Genomic DNA, 15306 nt, shown 5'->3' with positions numbered 1-15306 from the left:
CCATTCTGAGTCAATTGGACAACATTTCACACATAAACTAATGATGCCACCAGGTGCTGCTATGGTCACCAAAGTTGATGTGCATCTACCAGGGGTAGCCCCGAGTGCATAGTTACCAGTTACCAATCCCCCTAGCTCCTTCATAGCCCAGGATATGAACTTACAATGGGGGGCAGAGTGACGGCTCACTTTGGTCAAGGTGGAGTCTGACACCAGATTTTGTTTGTAACTAGGTGGCACCATAGACTCTCATACTAAATTTATTGAAAACCAATTCACTGTGTCTAGGAGTGTCTATTGGGCCAATCTGAGTTCAACTGGACTCCACTGGAAGTAAATGGACTGCATTTATACGGCGCCTTTCTAGTCTTCCGACCACTCATTCACCCATTCACGCACACATTCATATGCTGATGGCACAGCCTTCAGGAGCAATTTGAGGTTCAGTATCTTGCCCAAAGACACCTGGACATATGGACTGAAGGAGCCGGGATTCAAACCACCAATCTCCCAATTACTGGACCTGTTCTAATTCCTGAGTCATCATTCATTCATTCATTCATCATCATTCATTTTTTCATCTTTTTATACAGCAGCCCAAGGTTATGGGTGCCGACAGGAGGAGTTAAAGTCATTTCTGTGTATCTGTTTACAGCTACATTACAGTATGTTATAAACCATTTATTAACTTTTATACTATATACTGTTTATAAATGCTAAATAGGAGACTTGTGTGAAGTGTTGCCCAATGCTCTCAGCTCATAGAAATGTCTAAATGTTGATGAGGGTTTGTGAGTTGACTTTGTTTTAAATGGTCACAAACCAAAAAGGTTGAGAAAAATGTATTGGACCGCTATGGGAAATTTAAAGGTTTTTGCTTCAACATTATGTCTCAATCTTAATTTTTATGTATTTAATTCACTGAATTAACAAGTTCTCTTGACTGAATTTTCTCAAATTTTTCTTTGTCATGATACTGCAAATTGTATATCGATAGAGTAATATATAAATATCAGACATATAAAATGGCATATACCAAGATATGTGTTTTTTGAATTCACAATTTTATCAGTATATTCTGAAAGTTATCTTTTACATTTAGAACTTGTTCTAAAATGCTTTTGTCTTTTCATATATTTAAATATTCTATTATTGTAATGAGAAGAAATTTAATCCGTGATAACTATGAGCAGTCAAGATTTTGTAGTTAACAAATTATTGATCTGTTTTAAGCTAAATACAAGTGGATTTGATGTGTCACAGAAGTTGAAGTGATCCTGACACTCGCCGTGTTCATTGTCTAGTGGACAGAATGACAGCAGATCCCTCTCAAGAACTCCTGCAGCTTCCTGGAACCTCCTTTGGGACCAAATACATTACACGACACTTTCCATAAGGCCTTTTGGCAAGACTATAATTGAAACCGACAATAACAAAAACATTCATACAAACGTGACAGACCAAGCCCTGCTGCGCCGCATAGTGAAGCCTCCACCACCTCCTGAGGAAGTCACACATTATAGATGAAAGTAGACTTTGATAGAGCCCTGCTTAAAAGGAAACCAACTGGATGATTACTGGTTGGATGGGTCTCCTTTCATGCGTCAGATGTCCAGGCAGATGAGTTGATGTTAATGGCGTCCTTCTAATCTAACCTAGGAAGAGATTATGAGACTATTCATTAGCGACTCCCAACAACGCTCAGCTGCTGCCCCTAACAGGTTATTCGCTAATTATTCAGTGAACATAATTCACTATGATCTGCACGGGTTCTGTGAGAGAGCCTTAGATATTACAGAGCAGTTTTTTTTTTTTTTGCTTTTCCTCTTCTTGCTGTGTGTGATTCGGTCAAGGACATAAAACTCTAAAGCACTGAAGTTACTGAGCAATCTGACATGGAGGTATTTGCTTTCTGGCTATTTACGTTAAAAACGGAATCACAAAATCTGTTGTTCAGTGACCCATAATTGTTCTGTATGGCGTGCTTGTGATTAGTGCTGTTGTGAGCTGTTTGTCTGCATTTCTTCAGGAGGTAATGAGGAAGCCATCTCCCTGTTTACCATGCAGCATTCTGCAGGCAGAAAAGGAAGACAGGCACACAAAGCCCTCTAATAATATCCTTAATATGGACCACAGCAGGAGAGTCAGCCCCTAATGCAAACCACGACCTTCTGCTGAAGGAGAGATTTTCAAAGAACATGCTGCTGATGTGCAGATAGGACGAAACCTTCTTGTTGCACCCTTCTTTCTGTCTAAAATCATAGTAATATTATCCTGCTTGGTGATTCAGTGATGGGTTTAATGTATAGATCCTCTTAACATGCCCAAAGAGCTGCATCCCTGCTCCCATGAAACCTGTTCGGAGTGCACAGGTGATAAGAGGAGTTCAGCCACGCACGTCAAATCTCCAGTGACCCTTCCTTGGCCTGTTGCTGAAGTCCGCTGCGCTCTTTTTCATCGTGATAACAGGCAGAGAAGGCTGAGACTCAGGGCGATCCCTCTGCACCAGACAGTCAGCTCACTCCCATCCCACTACAATAGAACTAGTATGTGGCCAAGGGCGTCTACGCCTTGATAAATATGCATCAATGCCTCAGAGAAGATGTAGTTATTTCCACCGTTTTGTGTGGGTGTGTAAATTTATGTGCGTAATCCCTGTGTACTATATCAATGCTCCTGGTCAAAATGAGAATGAATATTCACACATATTCACACGTGTGTGCGTGTCTGTGTGCACACACACACACACGTACACACATGGCTTATCCTTTTAAAGTCAATAAATACAGATATAGTGATATTACCATCTCCACACAGACATCGTACAGTGTGCTGCAGATGACACAACCTCTGAGCAGAGTCCGGATGATCCAAGCCACACATTTGTAATATGTATGCTTGCTGCAAATACAAAACTTATTAATCTCTTATGAATTTCAATGTATTTTATACTCACATGCAAAACATTCTCCTTCCCTTTTAGAGCAATGAAAACAACAAAATCTTTCAACATCTGGTCATGCAGGGCAACTGGCTTCTCTTTCTGAGGTACTTGTACTATCATCTCTGAAGTTATGACTGCACAGGTTTGTACAAGTTTTGTACTCTGTTCCTCGGCTCCTTTATACTGTTTCTCACAAAGCTTGTATTGTATCTTACATAAAAACCTGGTATTTTATGTAAGATGCTAAAAGCAGATGGAGAGTGAAACCTGTTGGACTCAAAGATTCCTTCCTAATGTGCTTTCAATGTAAGTGATGTGTAAGTGTCCTTGTTTTTGTGCAAAAATGTATTTAAGCGTTTATTGGAAGATAATATTAACCTTCAGCTGTCCAGGTTTGTCAAATCAAGCAGATATCTTCCACAGTTTAAATCTTTTTAATGCAAAAAATTTCATCTTTGTGTTTCCCTTCTGAGCTGCGGTGGAAGGATGGTAACAAAGAGGGAATTTGGTACTAAAAAGACTCAAGACTTAATTTGACTAAGCTGGACGTCTGAAGCTTCATATGGATTTTGTCCCCCATCATTTACATTGGATTTGCATTAAGAAAGGATCTTTAAATGGTCAGTATTAGCGGGAGGGATGATTACAGCAAGAAAAACCTGTTTCAGTGTTCATTTGGGCACCTGACTGTTGTTTTAAGACAGACTTGAAAAATTTGTCAACCTGTCCTTCAAAAGGGAAAATCCACCATAACAAAAAAGAGTTTTACTGATTTCACAATGAAGTCACGTGATTCAAACACAGCTGCACATGAACTGTTGATGTCATCAGGTGTCACAGGTCGACCGATGCTGACTTAATGACTGAATCTGTGGACATTTCTAAATGTAACTCTGCTGGCTGTGAATCAGAAAACGTCCCCAGTAAAATCACATCACTGTGGCGGCGGTGGCTGTCCCAGAGGAGCTGCTCCATTATTCACTGTCTGAGGAGCAGCTTCGGGGTTTGTGCCTAGATGACATCATCATCATCATCACTATAGTCTGTCTCTGCTGTTCAGCTTGACAAGTGAATTGACCAAATTCACACATTTAAACCAAGAAGTATTGCAGAAATAACATATGCTATTAAGAGTCCAGTTTAAAATCAGTCATGTCTTGAACTGTTGACGTTAAAAACGTACTTCCCTCTGATTTAATTGGACATTCATTTTATAAACACTTCAAATCATCATAAAACTTTCTTAAAGCTTGGTTTGCCAGGTGTGTGTGTGTTGCCACAAAAGCTCCCAGAGCCGTATCACTGAATTTGGTGAGTAGAAATCTATGAAACCGGATCAAATGCCTGAGGGCAGAGTCCTGGTGAGGAGGATACGTGCGCTTGTTCTGGTCATGCTCTGTCATTCAGTCGTCTTTAAGACTTTCAAATGGATTCACGTAAATCGCTGTGAAACTGCATGCACATTTCAGGATTTATATTTGAATCAGGCTCACCCCGTTTCATACAGAGCTGACAAATCATACCAAATGGCCCCTTCTTAGACTGTTTGGTCAGGCCCACTAATACAAAGATGGATGCATGCAGGTTACAACTGTCATAATCTTATTGGAGATTTCACACTGACTGTCAGACCTGGTGAGTGTCAAAGCCTGAAATTTCAACGTTTACATTCTGCTCTCAACTTCTTACAGCCTTTAACTTCACATGGGCTTGAAGGCCACAGTCACCACCTGTGGACTTATTTAAACTTTAAACTGTGACGTTGGGAATACGACCATTTACCACATGTAATTCAGGTGAACTTCTTCTGCCGCTCAGACTAGAAAATCTACATCTTTATTATTATAACCTGCAACATTTTGTCACCACGCCAGGTCTGTCTGTATATGCTCATGTCATTCTACACAGGCTGGATTTTCAAGTTCATTGTCTTGAATTAATTTTGTCACAAATACTCACAAACATCAGTGTGTTTTTCTGACTGAAACTCAACTGCTAATTTCAACCAGATAACATAAAAAAGACTTCACAGTGACAGATACTGAATAAACTACTCGGTCAAGTATTGAACACAAGCCCACAAATACTACATTGAGACTCTGTTTCAATCTTTGCTTAATGAACCATGTAAGGTCATGAAACATTTTAACAAAAGTAAGTAAATATATTGCCTATACTGCAAAACAGATACTGTATATGCAGCAGGCTTGTTTTACAGTATTAGAAGTACAGGCAGTATATTTATATACTTTTGTCAGCAATATAATATGTGAGCTGTTGTTTTATAATGTAACAATAAAGGAATAACAATATGCATATGACTGTAACCCTCAACACCAAAATGCAGAAACATGGACAATATATTCATTCAACACTTGCATAAAAAGAATTTAGACCCGTAAGGCTTCCAGCTGTGGTCTAAACAGCTGTTTAGATGTTGCATTAGGATACCTTGTTAGTGATGTTGTTTCCCAGAAATACAGAAATGCAAACAGCGTTCCATTCTTTATTTCTGTTCCCTGAATATCTATGTTTTTTGTCAATGACATTATGTATGTTGTTATTTTATTAATTATATTTTTATACTGCAAACTGCTGTTTTTGACAAGAAAAATTGAATATTGTTGATGTTTCATGTGCATACTGAATGTGATTTGTGTCAAAAACAGCTGAAAAAAACAGGAGAATGTCATTAAAAAGTGAAGTTAGTGAATGAAACAAAGGTGTGGAAAATTGCAAAGAACTGTAAAACATTTAAATTGTCAATTTGCCAACACAATGAGAACTTAAAAGTTAAAAGCCATTTACATTGTTATATTTTAGTGGTTCTTTTGTGTTGTACTACATTCAGATTGCTTTACTTTGGCTTTGATAGGGAGGGTTTTCTTCATAGCACACATTCATTCATAAGGATTCTGATCCTTTAAAGGGGACATATCATGCTTTTTGTGACTTTCAGTTATTTTTATACCGTTATGATGTCAGCTGTCTATGTTAAACATGGTCAAAGGTCTAAAACTTGAGGTGAATGTATGTAGAAATGCTTCAGCCTGCCTTGAATGCTTCATTTACAAAGCTACCTCTTCTTCTCCATTGAAGTGACATCAGGTCACGTATGCCCACAGACAGCCATCTGTGCTAAAGTTGTTGCTAAGGTTGTTCCACTGGTTATTCGTGTTGTTTAATCGCATATTTTGGATCAGATTTGAGCTCCAACATGTACAGATGTATTTGAGAAGTTGACATTTCGAGTAAAGAATGAGAAAAAGAAGTGAAATATTCACGTAGCCTCCGGGGCTGGTTGAAGTCTGCCGAGACAAAGCTTCCAGAAGTTGACCAATCAGAACAGAGTGGACTCATCAGGAGGGGCCTTAAAGAGACAGGAGCTAAAACAGCCTGTTTCAGACAAAGGCTGAACTGAGGAGCCAAGATAAATAAGGAGTTTTTTGAACAGTAAATCATGCAAAGATATTCCAGTAGAGCCTAAGAATAAAAATATAGACCTGAATCTGTGCAGGGGACCTCCCTTTTAAATACACTAATACTGCACTATGCCTGCATTTCAACATACGGACCTTCATTCGAACTTTTCAGCCCAAAGCAAATATTCCTTATTTGCAACATTTAAGCTTCAGTGTTAATTTGTATAGTGAAGCATATTATTTGATATTGCATTCATGGCACTGCAGTAGTCATTAGGCTTATTTCTATTTACTGTAAAGACATGAAGAAACTCTGTAATTATATCAGCATGAAAATGTTCTGTTCCTGTCAGCTTTGAGTTTTGTTATCAAGTTTCAGTGCTTAAGAGAAGCTGTAAGCCAATGTGTCTCCTTAAAAACATCTGTAATGACAACTGCAGTTGAAAAGGTATTTTAAGAAACGTGAATATAACTTCTGTTACTATGGAGTTACTATGGAGATCATTAGCATAAGTCATGTACTTAATGTGAAAACAGAAAACATGGCTAAAATAAACACTACTCATCTATTTCCAAGGTGATCTGCAATGTGTATGCGTGTGTATCTCAGAGAGTTATATGTCTTTACGTGTGATGCTAATAATAATGTGTGTCACTGAGCTGCAGTAGAAGAACAGTTTTTTCTCTGTGTTTCATTGGAGGCCATTACAGCTCTATCATGTAGCCACAAAAACAGGAAATCAGCCGTTTAGTTTGAATAAATTGTTTAGTGGTTCCGCATCATTGGGCATTACTAGACATTTAGATTACACACAGACCTTCACATAGTGGTGACGGGAGCTGAAGAGCCTCAAGATGTCTGATAGAACATATTTATATTTAAGGACAGGCTTTTAGGATGTCTTGTAACTGGCCGACACTATAGAGCAATTAGTTGACACACACAATTAGTCAATAAGTGATTAATGCAAATTATTTCTTGAGCAATAAAGCCAAAAATTAACTGATTCCAGTTTCTCAAGTGTGATTTTTTAGAATTTTTTATTCTATTATAGTAAATTGAATATCTGTTGGTTATGGACTGTTGGCCAGACAATCAAGCAGTTTAAATATGTCAGCTTGAACTTAAGTCAAACGTGATGGATTTTTTTTTAGACCAAACAATTAATCAATTAGATGAAAAGATAATCATCAAACAAATCAATAGCAAATGTAGTTGCAGCCCGAACTATTACAAATCAAATTATCATTTTGTCTCTAAGATGTCAGAAAATAGTGAACAATGTTCATCACAAGTTCCCAGAGTCCTACATAGCATCTTTAAATTGCTTGATTTCTCCAACTAACAGTTCAAACCTCAAAGATATTCAATGTTTAGTGAAAACAGAAAAAAAACATCACATTTTAGATGCTAGAACAAGGACAATCTTGACATTTTTCCTTAATACACCATCTAAACATATGTTTATTGATTCATTTTCTGTCTTTCGACTAATGATTAATTGCATCAGAACTGTCTGTTTTAATTATTCTGCTTTCAATCATAGAGATTACAAATAAGGCGACATATCAATGGAAACGTATTAAGTAAAACGACCACCTTAAAAGCTACAGCTTTCCAAAATCTATTTAGGAATGAAAGTAGTGTTTTAAGTCCCGAAAGTAGTTTGCTTTGTTGTTGTTGTTGTTTTGCTTGTGTGTACAGACCTGTCATTCACTGCCATATTGTATCATTTAAATGCTGGAATAAACCACTGTGAGCTTTCATATGTCATAACTGTGCGCTGTGAATTCAGAAAATGTGAAGATCAATTGACAAGTGACACATTTCCATGAAGTCGCTGTAAATGGATAGAAATACTGTTATACCAATATAATATTGCATCCCATTGTCTTTATTCATTGAATGCTGTTTTATTCACAGTTTGCAGACCCAATTCATACTGGGAGAGAGAGAGAGAGAGAGAGAGAGAGGGAGAGAGAGAGAGAGAGAGAGAGAGAGACTCAAGTCTATCCAAATATTGCTTCCAGTCCGGTGAGTGTTGTGGTGTTATGAGTGGGCCGATCATCCAGCATAGGCATACATGAGTAGCCGTTTCATTATTCATGTCATTGCAGTTGCCCTGTTATGATACAGTCCTATTTGGAGTGGGCTACCTGATTTGCTCAGCGCGTCCGTCAAGCAGTGCGTGGCCCTGCGTCGGCTGGCTGTGCGCGCTCATAGGTCGGACCGAGAAGAATCGGAGGGGGAGCAGGCGAAGTGCGCGCCTACGAGACTGCGCGCCGCAAGGAGGGGGAGAGGTCCAGCTGCAAAAAAAAAAAAAAAAGAAAAAAAAAAAGAAGGAAGGAAAAAATACGCCGTGACAATGGCAACATCAAGCATCTCGTGAAAGGTTGATAACAGGCGAGAGGGCACCGCGAATCGGGAGTTTGACAGGCGACGGCCCCTGTTTGTCCGGAGGAAAGCGGCGATATTAGGACATGCTGGCTGCTCTATAGCGCGTTTCCTGGAATACGAATTCTTCCGTAATTGAAAATGGAGCGGCGGGGGAGAGGAGAGTCGCGCTGTCTCCATCATTGAGAGGCGCGTCCACCTGCTATTACTGGAGGCCCGGGCTGCTGCTGCTTCTTCTGCTGCTGCCGCTGCTGCTGCTGCTGCTGGTGCTGGTGGCGGGGAGGGTGGGAGGGGGGAACATGCAGGGGAAGTGTTTGCATTTCGGGGGAAAGACGCATCTCTGATACTGTCCACAGCAGCTGAGAAGGATCCCATTGCGACGGGGGAAAAAAACGCAGTTTGGGCGCATACGCTCTGGAGGTAGGCAGTGAAACGTTATTATGCTGCTATTCAGCGTGCCGTTGTGTATTTGAATAGGGAGCGAGCTCTATTAGGTATGCACATGACAGCTTGATTTATACACACACTGATTTATAGGCTATCCCTGCTTCCCCTGATTTGATCTGATCGGACATTTTATTCAAAGGGAGAACACACCAAGCATGCGGTGTACGTAGTAGCAGCCCTACCTCCTTGGGACAGCTGTCGTAGCCTACATTCATTCGTCTCTGCTCCATCGATTACCCATTCCCTGCGAAAAATACCCCCACTTATTTAAAGCACAGGCTCTGACCTATTCGCTTTAGGCACAGAAATGCAACACAAATACAGATGCCACGTGTGGTTGTTCATATTGAAGGCAGTTACCCTGCACTGTTTGTATGTTTTGGAGACAAACAGTGGCCTGTGGACGTCATTTTGAATCAACGTTATGCATCCAGAGCAGTGCTGCCCCAAAAATGAATAAGAAATGAATAAAGGGGCATAATCTTATAGTCCAAACTAATGAATGATTCATGAATGGGCTATTGAAACCCAATGGGATAACACATCATCTTACAGCTAGGCCCTCTGTGATATGGCAAATAAATGATTCATAAACGAACAAATTCTTAAAATTGGCCTAAACATCATGATAGCAGAGGCACACACAGGTGCACCCAGGCATGTGTGAATGCCTGCACTGTCGGGTCACTAGATCAGTAGCTTACTGTGTCTCTGCTCCCCTTTTAAGGATGCCTCATGACAGATGTTTACTGGATGTCCCAGTCAGCCTCACTGCAAGCCAGACAAGGCATGCTAGGAAATAATGAGCTGCAGCCCATAATAACAGCCTCTGCTCTGCTCGGGTTTTTGTGGAGGTGTTAGAATTTGTTGTTAACTTTGTTTCAAATAGGATTTTAATTGGATTAAATTTTAACGAGCCAGAAATTTCCCCGGCTGATGTTTATTGGAGTGCTTTGTTAGACAGGATTTTCAAATAAGAAGTGGCGAATTTATCGTCGCAATTAATGATCTGCCCAGAACACAGTTAATGACCTGACGTGACTTGGTTTGATTCATGTTTTGGAGTTTTTGTTAGCCTATTTGACAGGGTGTGTTTCTGACTTTTCAGCATGCATCGGGTTACTTTGTTGGAAGATTTGCTGAAGATGTAATCTTTAAAGTGCACTGGACCAGAGCGCAGTGAGAGGGATGTGTGTGTGCGTGTGTAAAATGCCTGTCATTGCCCTCTCTGTGTCCTAATGTGAAGACAGCAGTGGAAACCAGATGGAAGGCCATGCATTGATTGAGTCAAAGAGAGCCTAAAAGAGGGCCAAATTGAGTTGACAAGTTGATGTGGGTGTCATTATCATGTGTGACGGCACAGTGTGCCATTGGGCCCGAGGCTACGTGACGTGTGGACGGGAGAGGGGCCTCCTTGGTCTGGTTTTGTTTGAAGATCACAGATGCGGAAACTAATAGGAGGTATCATATCAAACTGTGTCTTCATTCTGCGATATGTTTGTCTTTACAGCGTTTGCCTGGTCAGTCTCATTGTTTTCACTAAAAGTGCCGTTCTAAACTGGATGAGAAATTGAGCCCAATGACACATTTCAACACCGTGGCTCTGATCCACAGTAGCGAGGATAGCGCTGGCAGGTTTTCTGAAAATGTGTTTAAAATGCTATCCGAGTGTTATGTTGCAGCAATAAAACCAGCAGCTTGTGTACATAGTCTCTTATCTTCCCCTGCCCATGTGTGCTCTGTGGCTTCTCCTCTGCTTCAGCCTTAGGCACATGTGTTGGGCCTCGACTACCACGTCTGTCGTACAGGAGAGAGTCTCAGTTATACAGAATGAACTGATCCTCATCAATCATCCTTTTTCGCACCTTTTATTAATATCTTACACCTTGTATGTTCTTATCACCAACAACAACTATCTGGATACGACACTACAGTATCACAGATGTTTCTTTTGTATGATTGATTTTTTTTTTTTTTTTTTTTTGCAATCAGGTGTCGCCTACTAGCTTCTATAACATGCTCTAACTTTCACAATCGACAGAATACAGGCAAGAACATCTCGTTAAGCATACAGAGAGGGCTTTCCTTTTCTATATAGAGTCCCCGCTGTGTTTTATGTCTGGTGCGCTGCAGTTTTCTCTACACATTGTATCACTCCAGTCTGGAAGCACCATGGCTCTGTCCTAGTCCGTGCTGAAACACGCTGAGCCCATCAGAGCCACACTGTATGTTTAAGCACACTGTGTTTATGTCAGGCCACAGTATGCACAGCCCTGCTGCGTCGACCTCAGCCCCTGCGTTTGGGCTGTGACATGCTGGCTGTGGCCCAGCGGAGGCAGTCTTTCTCTGTGCTGCTGCCGCTGCTGAGTTCTGTAATTAAAGGCAGAGGTAAGTCCAGGGGAGAAGGCTGGGCTCTGATTGCTTTTCATGGCCGCGAGGAGAGAGCTGCAGCGTGTCCTGAGGGACTGAGGCGCTGCTGAGCTCTTTGCTGCCTGCTCTGCCCCCCAGACAGGAGCTGTTCCAGGAAGACACACGCATTTGTACTCACACGCTACCGGCATACTCATGCGCACGCACGTAAACATACTCAAACACATCCTGACACACACACACACACACACACACACACACACATATAGAGTGGCTGAGAGAGGCAAAAATTACATCTGTAGCTGACAGGCAAACTGTGCTAATCTACTTTAAAGAATGCCCCATTTTAGAAAATATGTGTCAGTATGAGGCGTGAGGCACTGAGGCACAACTGTTACAGTGCAGTAGTGTAATGAATTAAAAACAGCGCAATCAGACATAGAGTAAGGATCTCTCTCTCCATTGGCTGCTGGTCGGCATTGACAAAGCAGTTGAGGTGTGATTGGGCTGAGTATAGATGTGAGCAGAGGCTGCCTGTGGTTGTCTTGGGCGAGCGCTCTGCAGGGGGAGCTGTACTTCACCCCTCCCACCCCAGCTGCAGCCAAACTGACGAGGGCTGCTTCTCTGCACTCTGAGGGCCTGGCAAACATGGGCATGCTCACATATAGGATCTGGGTGGGCCCCAGCACTTTTAGGGGAAAAATGGCCTCAGAGCTCTCTCCTCCTCTCCCTCACTGGATTCATTCACGGCAGCTGGCTGGTTAAAGTACACTGAGGGTTTCAACCATCACACGCCTTACAAGTCCTATCAGAGAGATTCCTGTGGAAGGCAAAAGATTCAAGAGCACTTTGAGGATAGGAGGTTTTAAAAAAAAAAAAAAAAAGCAGTTGGATGCTATTTGAATGCCAACTCCGGCCACATTTTTGCACCGTGTTCATGAATTAGTTCTGCCAGGATAATTAAAGTAATGCATCAGGATTTCTGCCATTAACAAATAAAAGTCCAATTAAACTGGGGTCTATTAAACCACTTTCCGTATTGCCTACTTGATCTCAGTATGTAGGCTGGTGGCCACTGGGACCGTGAGCACGCGGGCTTGACGTTCATAGCTCATTTCCTGCTTCCACATCAGACCCTTATATTGCAGATGGATAGATAATGTGAAATTTCCCTTTTCTCCGCTCGCACTCTCCTGGGCCCCCTTGTATTTCAACTCATGGGATTCTTGAAACAGATAGTGAGATCTGATGCTGGGAAATCTTAGAAGGAGACGAAAGAGGTGGGGATTTAATGCAGTGGACACAGGTGCACTGACATGAATGGTGTGAAAGCAGCATATTCACAACATGACTCGGGAGGGAGGAAGCTATATGACGGGGCTGGATTTTAATTGGTTTCGCACATTGTGCTCCCATGTATTGTTCCCTTTGTAATGGCACACACAGTGGCAATAACAGCCTTGGTTTTTGTTATATAATAACACTAATAGATTCATCGCCCCTTGTCTAATTTGAACATGTTTTTTTTTTTAAAATTCCTCATGTTGGAGCCAGAGGAGTCGCATATCCATGTTGAGCTGGACTTGTATACCATCAGGATCCTGAATACCGGAATAATAAGCCACCTTCATTAGCCTTATCTTTGATTTGTTGGATGGAAAGGGAGGAGGGGGGTGGGATGAAAAAAGGGGTTGATGATGAGAAAGGGAGCAAAACATAGGGTAGGATGTGCTGTGAGAGAGGAGCTGCAGAGGGGAAGGGGGGGGACGGACATGGTGGGAAGATTAGAGGAAGGGACGGACAGACAGAGGGAGAGTACAGAGACGAGGGGACAAATAAAGGGAGAGACATAGTTACTGTTGGTGGTGGGGGTTCAGGGTGCGTCCTCCCAGCACAGCCAGTTGGAACAAACAAACAGTCGTGAGATAGACAGTGTTGTTTCTAATGGGAGAGAAGCTCGCTGTGCCCTGGATGTTTCCCTGCACCTTTCATTTTCTAAATGCTGTTTTGTCTGTTCACCACTTAACAAGCCACCAGTGCCTCAGAAAGGAACCACGCTTTATTTGCTGCTGTACATAATTACCAGCCATTCAAGACAGGCTTGTTTTCTACTCTAAACGATGTTGTGAATTTATGTGCAAATAAGAGACAGGCTATATTTTGTTGTAAATCTTTTCACAGTGTACAAGTTGAGTGTTTAAAATGTATGGCATTATAGCATTCGGTCTAAGATTCGTTGTAATTCATTTCACTTTAATTGTGCTGCTGTTTGTAGAGACTGCGCCATTTGTGCCCTAATCAAACATTAGTGATAATTGAATCGAATAGCTATTTTATCATACGTTGCGGTTGATGCAGAGAGCAGAATGACAAAAGCCTGTTGAGCAAATGCAATAGTCTTCTTGTCAGATACAGTCAGCTGACGAATAACGCTTTACTTTCCATTTACCATAGCACGCCAGAGGCAAAACATTATCCATGCGCGACACATCTAAGCAGAAGTCAAATGAGAAATGTTTTTGAATATCTTAACACAGAGAATGTGAATTGAATTGCATACATGAATTTCAAGTTGGATTTGACCCTGATCTGTTGGATGATGTTGCTGATGATACAACAGCATGACTGCTATTCTACTATGGGTAATAATTATAATCATTCACAGCTAGTGGTCCTTGTCACAGGAGTGGGGCACAATGGAAATAATAATTAGGACTTCTCATTTCAGATGCATCTCAGAAGAGTGTATGAAGTGTCTACTGTGGCTCTTTGACTTCTAGGATGTACAGCTGTGTGTATACTTGCTTGCTTCCCTGTGTGTGTGTTAGCTCCAGCACACTCCAGTAAGAATTTGTGCCGGCTCTGGATTTTCTTCGGCTTCAGACTCTGCTATTTCTCACAGTGCACACACATTCGCACACACACACACATATATTTTACATCATGACAGTGACCCAGTCTTTGCTGTCATAAACAAGTGGCTAATTCTAGCATAAAGAGACATGAAGGGCCAGGATGCCTGCTATGCATTTATTTTGGGCTCGCCCCTGATAGCGACATTCAGTGACTTACTGAAGCCCTGTCATGCGCAAATAGACATTTTTCAACCCACTATCTCTCTGTGTTCTTCTAACCCATTTCCCCAAGTCATCATTCAGCGACACTGTCAGAATACAGCCCACATACATCACACTTGAGCCAGTAAAATGCTCTCCAGAAGGAGTCAAATATGCACCTCAGCGTAGTCGCCGCTGATAAAAGGGCTAATTCATCACTTAGTCACCCAAAGCCTCAGAGATTCATTGTAATATCTTGTATACTGTTGGAATTCAGGAGATCTGGATTAGCTGAATAATTTCCAGGCTTCTGCATAATGCTAGTGGTGGTCGCTTATATATTATATATACTTATATAGATTTGTTTTGGAATAAAGTACCACATTTATTTTTCAATGTAGTATTTCATTTTGTTCAGTGTTTTTATTTCAAATTGTTACATATTTTGCCGATCCAATTTCTCAAGAAGAAAAGCAGAATACTCCCTCATTCCAGCTGCTAAATTGTGGAGAATCTGCTGCTTGTATTTGTTTTATTCAATAGTAAACTAAATATATCTTCACGTTTTGGACTGTTAGTTGCACAAACAAGCAATCTGAGTCACCATGGGGTCTAGGAAATTGTGATAGCCTTTTTTTCACTGTTGTCAGACATTTTATAAACCATATTATT

At 41.2% G+C, this 15306-nt stretch overlaps 1 protein-coding gene across 2 annotated transcripts in view; it reads left to right on the top strand.

Moving 5' to 3' along the window:
* Nucleotides 1–9083: 9083 nt before the first annotated feature.
* Nucleotides 9084–15306, top strand: part of nexmifb (neurite extension and migration factor b) — a 58241-nt gene continuing 52018 nt past the window's right edge. For both annotated transcript variants that reach the window (XR_006405525.1, XM_044364691.1), the window contains exon 1: nt 9084–9181. The gene's annotated coding sequence lies outside the window, so the exon portion shown is untranslated. The remainder of the gene's footprint in view (nt 9182–15306) is intronic.

The sequence above is a fragment of the Thunnus albacares genome, chromosome 10 (assembly GCF_914725855.1).
Source record: "Thunnus albacares chromosome 10, fThuAlb1.1, whole genome shotgun sequence".
In the NCBI taxonomy this organism is placed as follows: domain Eukaryota; kingdom Metazoa; phylum Chordata; class Actinopteri; order Scombriformes; family Scombridae; genus Thunnus; species Thunnus albacares.
Note: the sequence above shows the minus strand (reverse complement) of the source record. Positions and strands in the feature narration are given on the sequence as shown.